Genomic DNA, 14130 nt, shown 5'->3' on the forward strand with positions numbered 1-14130 from the left:
AGCGCTACCGGGATAAATGAAGGCAACGTAATGATGGCTGCTCATTGCCTGCAGCGCCTTCTCCCTGAGACTCACTAACAACCCTGCCCCCCTCCCCCCGCCAGCGCTCTCTCTCACACACCCGCGCACACGCACAGGCGCTGCCCGCTCCCCGCCGCCCCGCACGCAGCGCCCGCCGCCGGCCCCGCTCCGCTTCCCACCGCGCCCCGCGGACCGAGCGCGGCCGCCCACCCCCTCCTCGCTCCGCGCCCTGACCGCTTTGGCCTCAAACCACCTTTTTCCGCTCACCCTCAAAATGGCCCGGAACGGGGTGGGGGGGAGCGCGACGAGGGGAGCGCCCCGGCCCCGACCCCATGTGCGCGGCGGCGGCAGCGCCTCCCTCCCGACCCGGCTCCGCGCCGGCGGAGCGAAAGGTACCCGGTGGGGTGAAGCCCCTATTATGCGGCGTCCGCCGGCACCGCTCCGGCTGCCACGGGTAGCGTTCTCCCTTCCCTTCCCGTCCCCTCCCTCTTTCCCCCGCTCCCCTTTCTTCTCCGGCCGCCGGGGAGCGCCGGCCGCCCCCTGCCCCCTCCCGGTGCCGCCGGGGCAGGACGATCCCCCCGCCGCGCGCACCGGCGGCCGGAGCGGCACCTCGTGCTCCCGCCTCCCTCCTCCTTCTCCTCCCTCCCCGCCCGCCTTCCTGCCGCCCGCCGCCACCCACCGCCCGGCCTCCGCTGGGGGTGCCCCCGCTGCGGCCCGGCCCCGGCCCCGGCGACCCATGTGCCGGCGCGGAGCGGGGTGCGGGGCGGTGCCGGGCCGAGCCGGGCCGGGCCGCGCACGGCAGGGAAGCGCCCTCACTTTGTTAGCGCTTGTTGTGCCGCCGCGGCCGCCGGGAGCCGTCAGCGTGGTCAGCGGGGGAAGCGCTCCCGCGGCCATCCCGGCCGGCGCTGGGCCCCGCCGCCCCCGCCGCGCAGTTTCGCTCAACTTTTCCCGGATTTTTAGTCACCCTCCAAACTTGCGGAGAAGAGCGCAGGGGGGAGAAGAAGGGAAGGGAAAGGGGAAGGGGCGCCGGCGCTCTGGCTCCCCGGTGCCCTCCCCTCCCCCGAGGCGAGGCAGGCGGCCGGCCGGCCGGCCGCAGCACAACAAAAAGCCATTTACACCCGGGGAAGTGCCCCGCTGAGACACCCCCCTCAACACACACACCCCCCCGCCCCGCCTCGCCCGGAGCCGCGGCAGGGCTCAGCATCCCCCACCCCCCCCGGACCGCCGCCGGCAGCGAGCACCCCCGCGCCGCTCCGCTCCGCTCCGCCGGGGCCAGAGACCTGCCGCGGGTCCCCTGCTCCATGGCCGGCGCCCGCCCTCCCTCCTTCCCTCCGCGCCCAGCGAGGTGCGGGGTCACTCACCGGGCCGGTGCGTGGCCGTCGGGGACCGGTGTCCCCCGCTCGCTCCCTCGCTGCCCTCCGCCGAAGGGCCGGGGAGGAGGAGGGGACACGCTCCGGAGTTGGTGCCGTCGGCCGGGGGGGGCGAGGCGGGGTGCGGGTCTCGCACACAACACACACGCACACAACACACACGCACGGAGTTGCTCGCTCGCACCGGGGCTGGGCTAAGAGGGGAGGAGGGGGATCCCTGACCGGGGCGGGCAGGCGAAGGAGGGGTGGAAGGGAGGGGAGGGAGAGGAAGGGTCAGCGCGGGTCTCGGGTAGTTTCGGGGGTCTCCGCCGGCTCCGCTTCGCTCCTTTGTGTAATTTCACTCGATTCAAGTTTAATCCGATAGTTCCCGAGCGAGCGAGCGCGCCCGCCGGAGCCGAGCCGAGCGCGACACCAGCCAGCCAGGCGGCTGCCGCCCCCTGCGCCCGCCCGCCCCCGCCGCCTCCCTCCCTCCTTCCTCCCTCCCTCCGCCGCCACAAGGCGCGCCCCCGACACCGCCCCCTCCCCGGGGGCGAGCGCCGCCGTGCGCCCCGCCCCCGCGACGTCACCGCCCCGCCCGGCATAATTTATGCAACGAGGAGAGAAGGGGGGAAAAAGGAAAAAAAAAAAAAAAAAAAAAAAAAAAAAGAGGAGGAGGGAAAAAAAAAAAAAAAAAATAGGAACCCCCCCCCCCCCCCCGCCCCGGGCGGGGGAAGGGCGGGGGTCACTAACCTGCCTGCGCGCAGCCCGCCAGCGCCCCGCCGGGGCTCCGGCCGCCCGCCGGCCGAGGGAGCGCGGCCCCGGGGCACGGCGGGGCACGGCGGCTTCCGTGCGCTTCCCCGCGCTCCGCTCCGCCCCGCCGCACTGACCCGAGCGAGGCGGGGGCCGCTCCGCACCTCGGGGTCAGCGCCGCGCCCGCCCGCCCGCCCTGGCGCGTCCCGTCCCGGGAAACTCCCGGTGAAGCCCGGGGGGTGTGTTGTGTGCGAGGTGTCACTGTGCCGCTGCCGCTCTTCAAACTTCCCAACCGCGGCGGAGAAACGAAACCGAGAGGCGTCCCGGGAGGCTGCCCGGCCGGCCGCCGCCCGCCCCGGCCCCGGCCTCTGCCCCCGGACGGGCAGCGGGCACCGCACCCCCGCCCGCCTCTCTCATCCCGGCCACCGAGGCGGGGTGGGGCGGGGCGCGGGTAGGATCGCCCGAGACCGCGGGTTAGGGTGGACTTTGTCCCGAGCGGGTCGGGCTTTCAAAGGGAAGCGGCCATTAAGCGCTGCCCGCCCGGCCGCCCGCGGCAGCGCCCCCGTCCCGGCGGGGCCGCGCTCCCCCGGCACCGCACCGGCACCGCCGCTGCCGTGTTTGTAAGCGATGCATTCGAATTCGTGCTACAAACCGAAACAAACTCATTCCGTAAGTAAATTAGGCAAATCCCACCCAAAAGTGATTACCAGTAGCGCGCTTAGCGGTCCTCCCCGCGCTGCTCTGGAAACTAAATAAGCGTCTTAAAAGTATAAAGAGATTAAAGCGTAAACCCAGTGCAAAGATACTCGGCATTACAGGAATTTTCAGCGAGTCATTTGACGAGATAACTTCTTACCATCATTGTTTGTGGCAGGTTGGAGAAGGAAAAACAAAGTCATGTGCTCCTGAGTAGGGACACCCTCCCCCTCCAGCTCCTGCCGCTCCTTTTAGGGGGCTGTTCGCTTCACCCACATTCGTATATTTTCCGTGGGAAAGAGAGAAGGCGTCCTGTCCTCATAGGATCTCACACAGCTTTTCCTCTATGCTCTTTTAATACACAGTTAGTAAGCTGGGAGCTGGATCCAGACAACGTGAATGTCAAAAGCTTCTCTCGCTTCTTGGGTTGTTGGCTCCCTCCGTCCAAGTGTCCATGTTGATTCTGCAGCCGGGAGGGCCACTACAGCTGTAAAAATATTTCAGGCTTCTCCAGAGGAAGTATGACACTCTTCCACATTGTGTCATTCACGTCTGGCCTACTCAGTCTCTCCTGGGTTTAGGGGAAAGCATCTTTTGGGAGCAGGCAAGGTTAGCAGGTTGAGAGGCATCACCATCTTCCACGCAGCTGGGCCTGTGCAATCACCCAGAAAGGGGCCAGCAGCTGGGGTGGAGTTGCTGTCCCAGGTTTTCAGCTGAAAAACGCAGTGAAAAGCTGATAGCATGTGATGATGCAGTAGAATACGGTCCCTGTTCTTCGCCAAGGTCTTCCATTAAGTTAAAAACAGCAAGCAGAAATAGTATTTAAAAACAATTTGAAGCAGCACATACCCCAAGTATACCTTCACTAAACTTTCCCAGTTTACCATAGTTCTATTTTTATTTGCATTTCTTTACTTTTTGAAAAAACAAACAAAAAAAGGAACAAACCTACACAGAGGTGTTTTCCCAAGCTACTGAAGGTAATCAGTTTCAGTTTTTTCTTGCAGTATGTTGACAGACCAGAGAGAAAAGAGCCTAGAAACACCCCAAGTCTGTTTTTCTGCATGTATCATTCAAGTACACCCCTAATGTGACAGCCAAGCACCCTGGTGTGGCGTAAACCTGCCTGGAACTCCCCTTGCTTTCAAAGATTTAAGTTCTCCAAGATTTAGGGGCACGAGAAACTCATTCTGAGACCAACTGCCAGCAGCCTCACTGCTCCCTCTAGAACTTGTTTCAGTTTCTTGTTGAGCAGAAATCAGATCGCAAAGCTGCCGAGCATGAAAAGTGTTCAAAGCATATTGTGGTGACAGGGTGAGCCAACCAAAGAAATGCTGCACTTCTTTTAAAAAAGAAATATGTTAGCCTGGTAGAAGCAAGGGGTGGGAGAGGATCATGGATAGGTACTTGGTTAAGTGTTTGTTCCACAGGAAAAAAATGTCCCGGTCTCTACTGCGTGAGTCTTGTAGAAAGCACAGAACCAGCTCCTCAGGTCCTATAAATCATCCTCAGGCCGTGGCCTGTGGAATCATCTGGCTTACTACTCGGGTCATAAAAATGTGCAGGGAGTCTCCCAACGCTTTCTGACATCAGAAGAAAGAGAATCTGCAAATAGCACTTTCACAGAAGTGGGAGAATTACAGCCATTCCCTAACTCCTCAATAACAGGAAATAGAGAGTAAGGAGAAGTGCTGCAGTGGTTTCGCCACTCCAGGGTGGGACACTGTCAAGGTGTGGCACAAGTTCACACACATGCACACCCAGTGGTAGTACCAGACATGGACAAAATACATAACTGTGCAGCTGCTACGGAGGAAAGATTTTGAAACCCTTAACTTGTGCTTCAGCCAGTCCCTGAAGAGAAAGCTGCAACTTCACAAGTTACCAACAAGGCAGCTTCACAGGAGAGTGAGGAAACAGCAACATGGCCTCTTCATGATTAACCTTATTGGTAACAGCTTATTAAAATACCCAAGAGATGACAGGGATGAAAATTTACTTGTAGCCAGCCACCCAACCCTTTGTGTGCTGTTGGGAAGAAGTAATCCATCTGATGTAGGCAGCCATTTGGCTCACAGATTAGAAAGAATTTGCATTAATGGCTGAGAATTTCAACAGCAGTTGCAGAGCAAGGGTATGTGTACCAACAAAACCCCAGTGAATTGCTACACTTTACCTAACCAGGTAAATTCTCAAGGCGGGGATAGTTTGTACCAAGCTGAGCTGTCACTGTATATGACAGGCATAGTTGTGCAGAGATAAGTAAATGTAGTCCCTAAGAAGTACAGCACTGAGATTACTGGGTGGCATTTAAACCTGTTTTAAAATACCAGAATTACAAAATGCAAATGATTTAGCATCACATGAAAATACAAAGGCAGGTTACTTATCCAGCAGACTTTGAAGAACCAGCATCTGTTTTAACAGCCAGGTACAGCAAAATGTGATCTTAAGATCTAGACATTGTCACTTCCTCAGGCAGCAGATGACACCTCACAAGTCGTGAGTCCCCGAACAACCTGTGCGCAGGGAGGCCTTCAGGCTACAAGGGCCAAGCAGTCTGTGCCTCATTCCTGACAACCCAGTCCAGGTATTGAGCTTGTCTGAGAGCTGCTGAGGGCTGTGCAGAGAGCTCAGAGCAGCCCACCCTGCTGGAGAACAGCTCTGTTAAGCACATCTGGTTCCTCACCTGCTCAGCACGGTGAAGGTCCAAACCATGCATCAGTTCCGACAGAAAGTACTTGTTCTGCTGCCATGCCCTCCAGGTGGCTTCCTCTAAAAAGCTTTTTTGCTTTGGTGAAGGAAGCTGCAGCTCCTGAGGAAATTCTGTACAGATGTACCCAAAACTCAACAACTTCTCCTATCACAGACTTGCTTTTACTTTTATTAATGCAAGGAGAGATGTGAAACCTTGGGCTTGAGTGAGCCCAAGCTTGGGCTAGGAGTAACTGCCTTCTGAGCACTTCAGGCTCAGCATTCAGAATGCCATTTCAGAGCCTCAGACCGGCAAAGGCATTATGTTTTGTCCCATGGTTGCTGGGAAGTGGCTCCAAAGCCACACATCCCTGACACACACACACACATTTTTTTAATCTCTGAACACTGTTTCAGTCACATGAAGTGAAAAAGTCAAATTGTTTCTTTTTTTTTCACAAGTGAAAGTTTTACTCAAAGTTTCTCAAAATTTACAGAGCAATGGAAGCACATGAGACTGAGAGTGTGTAGTGGCCAACAGAGCACAAATGATAATGATATGCCGTTAGCTGAAGGAAAACAATATTCTTTTTTCAGAAGAAATCATTCACTAACCCACAGCATGCTGAAATACCAAGAGCACGTGGATTTTGGTAAGTACCAGGAAGCAACAGAGTTGTATCAGAAAGAACAACTTTAACGACTTCAGCTGAAGAGCTAAAAGTGCTGGAAATATAAGTGCTACAAGGAGCCACCCTGTGGCACCAACAAGCTAAGGGAACAGAGGGCAAGCCAGGGTAGACTCTTGTGTGGGTTAGTCGGGTTTGGTTTTTTTTTTTTTTTTGGAACTCAAGCCAGCCATAGTGACAAAAGCTGGAACTGGCCCAAACAGACACTTCTGTGGCAGGGAACTCCTTAACTGAGGAACTGAACCTGAAAAGCAGAGGGGCAGCAAGCTCCAGCAGCTTTTGCCCACATGCCACTCACTTGTCAGGCTTCTCAGGGGCAAAGCTCTCTGAGGGACATCAGCATTCCCTGATGCCTCATCCCTGGGAATCCCGCAACAAGAGGCAAATACTACTCCCAAAATTTATCCTTTTATATGGAAGTGTTCAGATACAGCTGTATCTCTCACATAACAACATAAAGGTCTCTCAAGGCTAACTTAAGGACATAACCAAAGACTTTTAGGGAGGAATAGGTAAAAATGCTGTCTGACACAGCACTCTGTGACCCGTCACTGTGCGTGGCGTGGGCGCACACACAGCTGTGGGCAGCTGTCCCCAGCCTGTCTGCGCTGTCCCACTCAATCTCTCCAAAATGCTGCCTGGGTACTGCTGCTTCCCTGTGATGATCTGGACAGCTGGAAGGCAGTACCAGTGGCACAGAGGTGACAAACAATTCGCTGTCACTCCCAAACAGACTCTTCACTTAATTTGCTGGCGTATGAGGCAGGATCACTTTGCTTTCCATCTAAATTCTGATTTAACAGGCCAGTTCCTGACTGCTCAGCTCAGGCTCCTGGTTCTCATTACTACTGGAGACAAGACCAGGCCACTTCTTTAATCAGAAATAGTAGTGAGCTCTTATAAAAATGGAGCAATGCCACAGAACTGACCTACTCCCCATCATCCATCACCTGCTGGTGAGGACGTTTGCTCTTGGACCGTGACATGAACTGACAGCTTCACGGTCGGTTTTGTTTTCACCGTGCAGGAGCAGCATTAAGGACTCCCATTTCCATCTTTGACGGCTCAGCAGAATGTTCCTCTTCTTATATGGAGAGACACAGCTATCGCAGCACTGGCAATTTCTGACCTTTGTCCTTAATAAATGGAAGGCATCATATCTAAGAATGAAGTCACACCCCCGCCAAAAGTATCAGCTGAAAAAAAAAATAAAAATACAGCAACTCGTCTGCTTAGCAACACGGGCGGCCACCAGCATCACTTCCTCCTCAAATACAAAGTTCAGTGCACGGGCTCCACCCTGACTCAGAGCCGCCTGTAAAATTGGATCTGACTCGCTGAGAGGTCACGTCTCCTCGCTGTGAACAGGACTTTCCACAGCAGCAATATTTCACGGGAACTTCCCAACACACAGGCAGGGATGGAGGGAGGGAGGAAACGCCGCCGCAGTCACGGAGTTCACCTGCCGAGGAGGCAAGGCACCGACTTTCACATTCCCATTCGTCTGTCCTTCCAGACAGATTTTTTGGAGCAGGTACTGAATAACTCCTTCCTTCTGTGGACCGGGGAGAAAGAGTGATTTCTCACTATTATTTATTGTGTTTGCATATGCAAGGAGCACCTAGGTGTGACATTCTCGGATGTAACTACAGATGTTGTCATTGCTTGTTTTGAAACAGGAAGCAATGTAAAACCTATGGCCAAAGACACACTTAAATATCCCTGGAAGATATTTACAAACTATCCTTGAAAAATACATATAAAATATTTTTCCTACTTATGATCATTGAGAAAAAGATGTATTTAAAATTGTTCGGTTTTATAACATTTTTTATAACTTTTTTTGTAACTTTTTTCTGTAACCATGTATTTGTTTTGCCAAATGCTTCATAAAACTGCAAGTCTACAACAATTAAAAAATCCGTTTACTTATTCAGTTAAGCCAAATGTGGTTTCTTTCTGATTCTTCTATTCTGAAAGAGGATCAACTAATAGGATGATACCGTTTTCTCATTAAACTCAGGTCCACTCCCCTCCCCACTTGGTAAACTTGTAGGAAGGGGGTTGAGAGGCATCTGAAGAGACCATCTGGTCCCCCTAGGCTGCACAAAGATAGGATAAAGTAGCCCCAGACAATCCCCAACAGATGTTTGTCTAACCTGTTCTTAGAAACCCTCCACGAAGCACAGAACAGAACTTCCTAGGTAGCTTGTTCTGGTATTTCACCAGCATTCAAAAACAATTGATCAAACCTCTTCTAACCTTTTACACATTGGAAAAATTATCTGATTTCCTCTAAAAAATATTTTTAAGGCTCAATATCCTTCCTTCCTTCACCATTTTCTTTCATGTTCTACATCTCTTATTTGCTTTTTCTCCCTGTTCTGTACTTCATTTTTCAGCACAGACCATGAAACCAAGGACAATGCGGCAGTTGGGAGCTTACTGGCACTCAGTAAGTGTAAGGAGTCATCTTTACATTGTTCTTGATGACTTACATATGCCACCTATTGATAAATCCTAAGAGAGCATTCTGCAGGAGCACTGCACTGTCCACTGCAATTTTGTTAGTGATGCTCTACAAACTCTCTGTAACCATCTACCCTGACTTCTCCATGAAACTGATGATTTATATTTTCTATATGAAGTTCATTTTGATTTCTGTACTGATCATCTGAAGTGGTCACTCCTAGCTTGGTGCAATAAGACATTTCATAAATATACTCTGCATTACACCAGTCAAGTTTATTCTTTGTCTTTTTTCACACTGGCTTTATGATGGTACTATCCTGATGCCTTACAGCAGAGTAATTTGTGCCATTTCTTCTGTCTCTTTCTTTTTCTGTCATGTCCTTTCTCTCTCCAGAATGTCGTGCATGGAAAATTTGGTTTCAGAAGGATATAGGGACATAAATAGGGTCACTGTATGTTTATATAGAGAAAAAAGTATAATAAATTGTTCCTTCCACTATTTCAGTCCCAGCTCTGAGAGATCAGTCTCATACATGGTGAAGCTGAGAAAAAATTGTCATACATAGTTAAGTTTAAAGCTTATAAAAATATTTTTCTGTTACAGAGTAGTGACGATTCCAGCTGTGGTCTTTGTTTCACTGACACAGAACACTTTAAGGGCTGAAAATTTTAATATGAATCAATACTTAGTTATGGAAACATCACAATTTGGAAGAAAAGGGGAATGCACTCACACTTATTATTAATTATTGTGGGTACAGAGACATTTAAAAAGTGTGAGATATATTCAGCAAATGTTTAAAGACTTAAACTTATTTGTACGATCTCCACGGTAGCTCACAGTCCAGCCAAACTGGAAAATATATCCTCTGTGGAGCACTGCACTGCAAGAAGAGAAACACTGATTGGCTAGACAGAGTTTGGTCATAGAACCAATGAATAGTTTGTGTTGGAAGGGATCTCTAAGAGCCACCTAGTTCAACCACCCTGCAATGTCCAGGGACATCTTCAACTCAATCAGATGGCTCAGAGCCCAGTCCAACCTGACTTTCAATGTTTCCAGGGATGGGGCATCAACCACCCCTGGGCAAACTGTGCCAGTACTTTGCCACCGTCACTGTAAAAAAAACCCCACTTCTAATCAGTTAAGTATTAAATAGAATACACCATTAATTGAACCTTATAATAAAATGTACTCTGGTAATACCAACTCACAAATAAAGGAATACCTCACTTCATGCTTGCACTTCATAGGAGACATGTGAGATCTGATTCCACTCGTGCTGGCATGATTTGAGAGCAGAGGTGTTCTCTGATGTGCCAAACATGAAGAAATAAATCTGGAGCAACAGGTCAGTGTTAAAAGCACCACCACCAGCAGACAACACCTCAATTTGTATCCCGCCATTCTGCACGTTTTCTGCTTCTGTTTTGCACAAGTATCTAAAATTTGTTCTATCCCTTAAGAGGAGCACCTTGGTTCTGCAGCACTGAGGGAACTCCCCTGAAATCCTGCCAGAAACTCACCTCTCCTGTGCACAGGTTTGTTTATACTTTGGGTATGACAACTTACCCAATCATTGTATTTGCTGGTACACTCTGGGCAGATGAACAGAACCTGCTTGTTTCAGTTAAGGTGGGAAGATTTTGTGTCTTCATCCAGTGGTGACTGAGCAGGGAGGGGATGTGAGGCACATCTGTAATGCCACGGGTCACACTCCAAAGGCTGCCCACTTTGACAGCGCTGCACAGAACAGCACAGCTCAGCAGCAATGGACCAATTGTTTTCTCTCTTCAAAAACACAAGCCAGAACATGCAGAATTTTTCGCACAGAGAGCACAGATTGTATCACGGCTTCCAAGGCAGCAGGTTTTTACCTGGACCTTGTCTGAAACTTAACAGAAAAGCTGTAAAGTAGTTGCTAAAAGATAGAGATAACAGATGCAGTGCTGGCACGAACATTCATCTTTGGTGTAGCGGGTTACTAACATGACTTTTGAGTCAGAACACTGCACATGCTCTCAGGCTTTTTTATTTAACAAGTAACATACCACACAGCATGTCCACCTTGCAATCTGTTGGGAAATAAGAAACATTGACATGGTAGCTAAGAAATCCCAAATGTGATGGCAGTCATATTGATGCCAACTTCTTAGAAACCAAGTTTCATGATGCATAAAAGCTGCTCGCTTTCTTCAGAGGTAGGCTTAGCTTTTTGAGTTATATTTGCTGTTGTACAACCACCAGAAGTTGACACAGTACATTATATACAACAAAACTCCCCAGAACATTAACAAATCAATATAAGTGACGACAGACACTCTAATTTCTAGGTCAAGGGAGTACAACTCTCATAGTTTTGTACCCTAGTCTAAATGGCAGGCAGTTCTCAGGGCTTGGATGAAAGGGAATTGCAGCAGGATGAAGGGAGGAGCAGGAAAAGGCCCACTTCCACCTGGAGTTGCTTTTTATAAGCCTCCCTCTACTAAACAGGCAATCCCAGTGCTTACAAGGATGCCCCACGGGAACTTTGCTGACAAAGGCCCAAATACACAGTTTATTCTTGATCCAGAAAAAAAACAAAAGGAGAGCCTTCAGAGAAATAAGGAGAGGGATCATCAGTTCAATACGCTGGAAAGACCTCTTTTTGTCACTCCCCTCCACAGAGATTTAAAGCTAGCAAGACACAGATTCCCAGATAGAAGGAACAACAGCAGTTATTGTAATAAAAGGATCAGTGTACCCAGGCCTTGGATTTTTTCAAGCAGAAAATATTATTAGAAGTTCTCCAGTGCCAAAGACAGCAGCACATGGAGCACTCTGCTGTCCTGGGTCTTTCGTGCATGTTTATACAGAGGCACAACGGTATTGGAAGGGTTATCATCAAAGCCAGTAAGTCCTTCAACCCTCCTACCAATCCCTAGAAACTATCTTCTGAAAAACAGAGATATCACCACACATACGCACACACAACTGAAAAAAATTACAGGCAATATGTGTTTTTAAACCCTCCCTGTTCTTTCCCCTGGTCTAAATGCCATAAAATCCCAGTAGTTTAAACTGCTCTGAGAATTTTAAAACTATAATACACCACAAATTGTAAAGTTTCACTACACATTTTTTTCCCTCTTTAAAAATGAAAGCCCAGATCCAGCTTTCAGCAGAAGTGAGACTATTGTTTCACCATGATTAGGTACAAGGAGGGGAAAACAAACCGGGCAGCGCTGGGGCCTAACGCTGTCAGCATTCGTTCTGTATGCAGTGCTCTGCTGGGCACTTCTCAGCTCCAGCACACATGGTAGTTTTTGCAAGATCACGGCCTTGTTTTAGTATAACACAATCAAGATAATTTTTACAAGGTCAGAAAGTTGAAATAAGAGGAAACAAAATCCAGGCCAGTTGTGTCTGGAATCAATTAGGCTTATGTGCTTTTCAGATGCTGCTTGTCTTTCTATTAAATAGTACTTCAATGTATACTTTCTATTAGCATGTATATAAAACCATGCATTGCATACAGTATGTTTCCCCATTTATTTAAACCCACCTAAACTAGGGATGTCAGGAGGTCAAAAAGGAAGAGGTGTTCATCTGTGGGCATTGAAATTGTTCTCTTGGCATTTACAGTTTAGTTATCTGCCTCCCCAGTGACAAACTGTTCAGAAGGGCCGAATGTCCAGGCCTGTCTGTGGTGGCCTCTACCTGTCCAAAAAGCAAATTAAAACCAAAGCATTCCATCATGTAAATACCAGCTATGCCCACGGTCAACTTTTAAGCATTTTGTTTAGCAGTAAGATTTAGAGGAAAGAATCCCACATTGCTTTGCCTTTGCACAATAAAATTTTTGCTGTCTAAGCCTCACATTCAGTAGTGAATCATCCACATCATACTTTATTTAAAGAAAAGCTGACTTTATAAGGAATTCCCATTTTCTTCCACATGAAGCCAGTCTAACTTATACTAAAATGCAAGCCAGTGCCTGCCAGAAGGAATGCACAGGGGTACACAATCCAGAGAGATTTGTGCTGCATTCGCAAGTAAAACAGGTGACAGTAAAAACATTGATTTGTTGCTCATGTTGTGAAAAAAAGATTACAGGCATAAAAATTCTATTGTCTAACCACTTAAAGATCAAAATATTTACCTTCATTGCTTCTTTTCTCACCTTCATTTTGCCAAGTATGGAAATAAAGTGAAAGAATTTGTTCTTCCTCCACTTCAGTAACTTCTTAACATAAAAGTTGGTATTATTTTGGATAGCACTATAAATAATAATATGCAGAAAAAGAAGTTAAACACATCAGTTTCTCAGCAGAACAGCTGTGTGCTGTGTTTAGAGTTATTAGCCAGGCTCAGAGCCGGCTCGGTACCACAACACACGGGGCATCAACGCGCCAGCTGGAGCTGGGTCAGAGGAGGAACTCGGGGACGCGCTCCAGGCAGATTCTGCAGGGTCAGGGAGGAGCGACAGGCCGGGCTGCCCTTGGAGTGACACAGAAACCCATTCTCTGGTGGCAGGGAATGATTTTCCTCCCGCAGTCACCCCTCCCACGCTCCCGTGCAGTCAGTCCCACAATGGTGCAGCTCCACACGCGGGCAGCGAGGGGAGGACGCGGCCGCCGGCAAGGGCGTGGGTCGAGCCGGCAAACACATCCCGGAGGGAAGCCCCGGCTGGGCTGGAGAAGCGGCCTGGCTTCCGCACGGCCATTGTTCTTTCCGGGAACGGGACACCGCGTATCCCTCGTCCCTGTCCGCCGGGCGGGGCGGGCTCCCCGCTCCCCTGCGCGCTCCCGCTCCCCGCAGGGCTTCGCTCCTTTAGAAGGTCCCGCTGCTTTCCCGGGGCAGGAGCACCGTGTCCCCTCCCTCCCGAGGGGCTTCGCTCACACAACCTCGCACCTCACCCCTCCTGCCGCCCTTCCGTGTCCGCAGGGGCTCGCAGGGAGCCCCGGGACAGCGCCTCAGGATCACGGGCGGGATGGGGAGGGGACCAGAGGCGCGCCCCCCTGGCAGGGCCGCCGGGAAGAGCGAGCAGCTGCTGCCGGGATTCTCCCGGGGAGACGGGGGGAGCCCCGCAGGGATGGCGGGACCGACCCCGCCACCTCCGCCCGCTACCTGCTCCCCCTCCCCCAGCGGGTCGGAGGTTGCCGTGGCGACGGATCAACACCATCCCCCGGGACAGGGCTCCTCGGGAGCCGCAGGCACGGCGCGGTCCGCACCCGCCTCCCATGGGGATCCCCGTCCCGCCCCTCCCGCGGCGGCGGCGCGGCCGCCCCCGCGCAGCGACGTCAGCCCCGACGGGCTTTCCTGCCCCGGCGGTGCCCGCCCGCCGCCATCGGCCACCGCCATCGGCCACCGCCATCGGCCACCGCCATCGGCCACCGCCATCGGCCACCGCCATCGGCCACCGCCCGGGCACCCGCACCGGGGCCGCCGTGTGCCGTGCCCGCCGCCACCTCCGCGT

The 14130-nt window shown here is 51.4% G+C and overlaps 1 protein-coding gene and 1 long non-coding RNA gene across 8 annotated transcripts in view; both read right to left on the reverse strand.

The window, feature by feature from the left end:
• CHD7 (chromodomain helicase DNA binding protein 7) overlaps nucleotides 1–1856 on the reverse strand; it is a 131151-nt gene extending 129295 nt beyond the window's left edge. For 4 of the 5 annotated variants that reach the window (XM_086887132.1, XM_086887141.1, XM_086887136.1 and 1 more), the window contains exon 1: nucleotides 1383–1856. The gene's annotated coding sequence lies outside the window, so the exon portion shown is untranslated. The remainder of the gene's footprint in view (nucleotides 1–1382) is intronic. The other variant, XM_086887127.1, reaches the window with a different exon arrangement.
• A 4097-nt stretch (nucleotides 1857–5953) lies between these two features.
• Nucleotides 5954–13720, reverse strand: LOC111924700 (uncharacterized). Of its 3 annotated transcripts, XR_015286341.1 has the most exons (6): nucleotides 13566–13720; nucleotides 12814–12931; nucleotides 12217–12371; nucleotides 10245–10463; nucleotides 9901–10011; nucleotides 5954–7754 (listed from the first exon to the last, which is right to left on the reverse strand). It is a non-coding gene; the product is annotated as an uncharacterized LOC111924700 (long non-coding RNA). The 3 variants fall into 3 exon arrangements; XR_015286338.1 differs by lacking the exon at nucleotides 13566–13720 and having other exon boundaries at nucleotides 12814–13558; XR_015286340.1 differs by lacking the exons at nucleotides 9901–10011; nucleotides 13566–13720 and having other exon boundaries at nucleotides 12814–13135.
• Between the last annotated feature and the right edge of the window lie 410 nt (nucleotides 13721–14130).

Source organism: Cyanistes caeruleus, chromosome 1 (genome assembly GCF_971803275.1).
Source record: "Cyanistes caeruleus chromosome 1, bCyaCae1.hap1.1, whole genome shotgun sequence".
Classification (NCBI taxonomy): Eukaryota; Metazoa; Chordata; class Aves; order Passeriformes; family Paridae; genus Cyanistes; species Cyanistes caeruleus.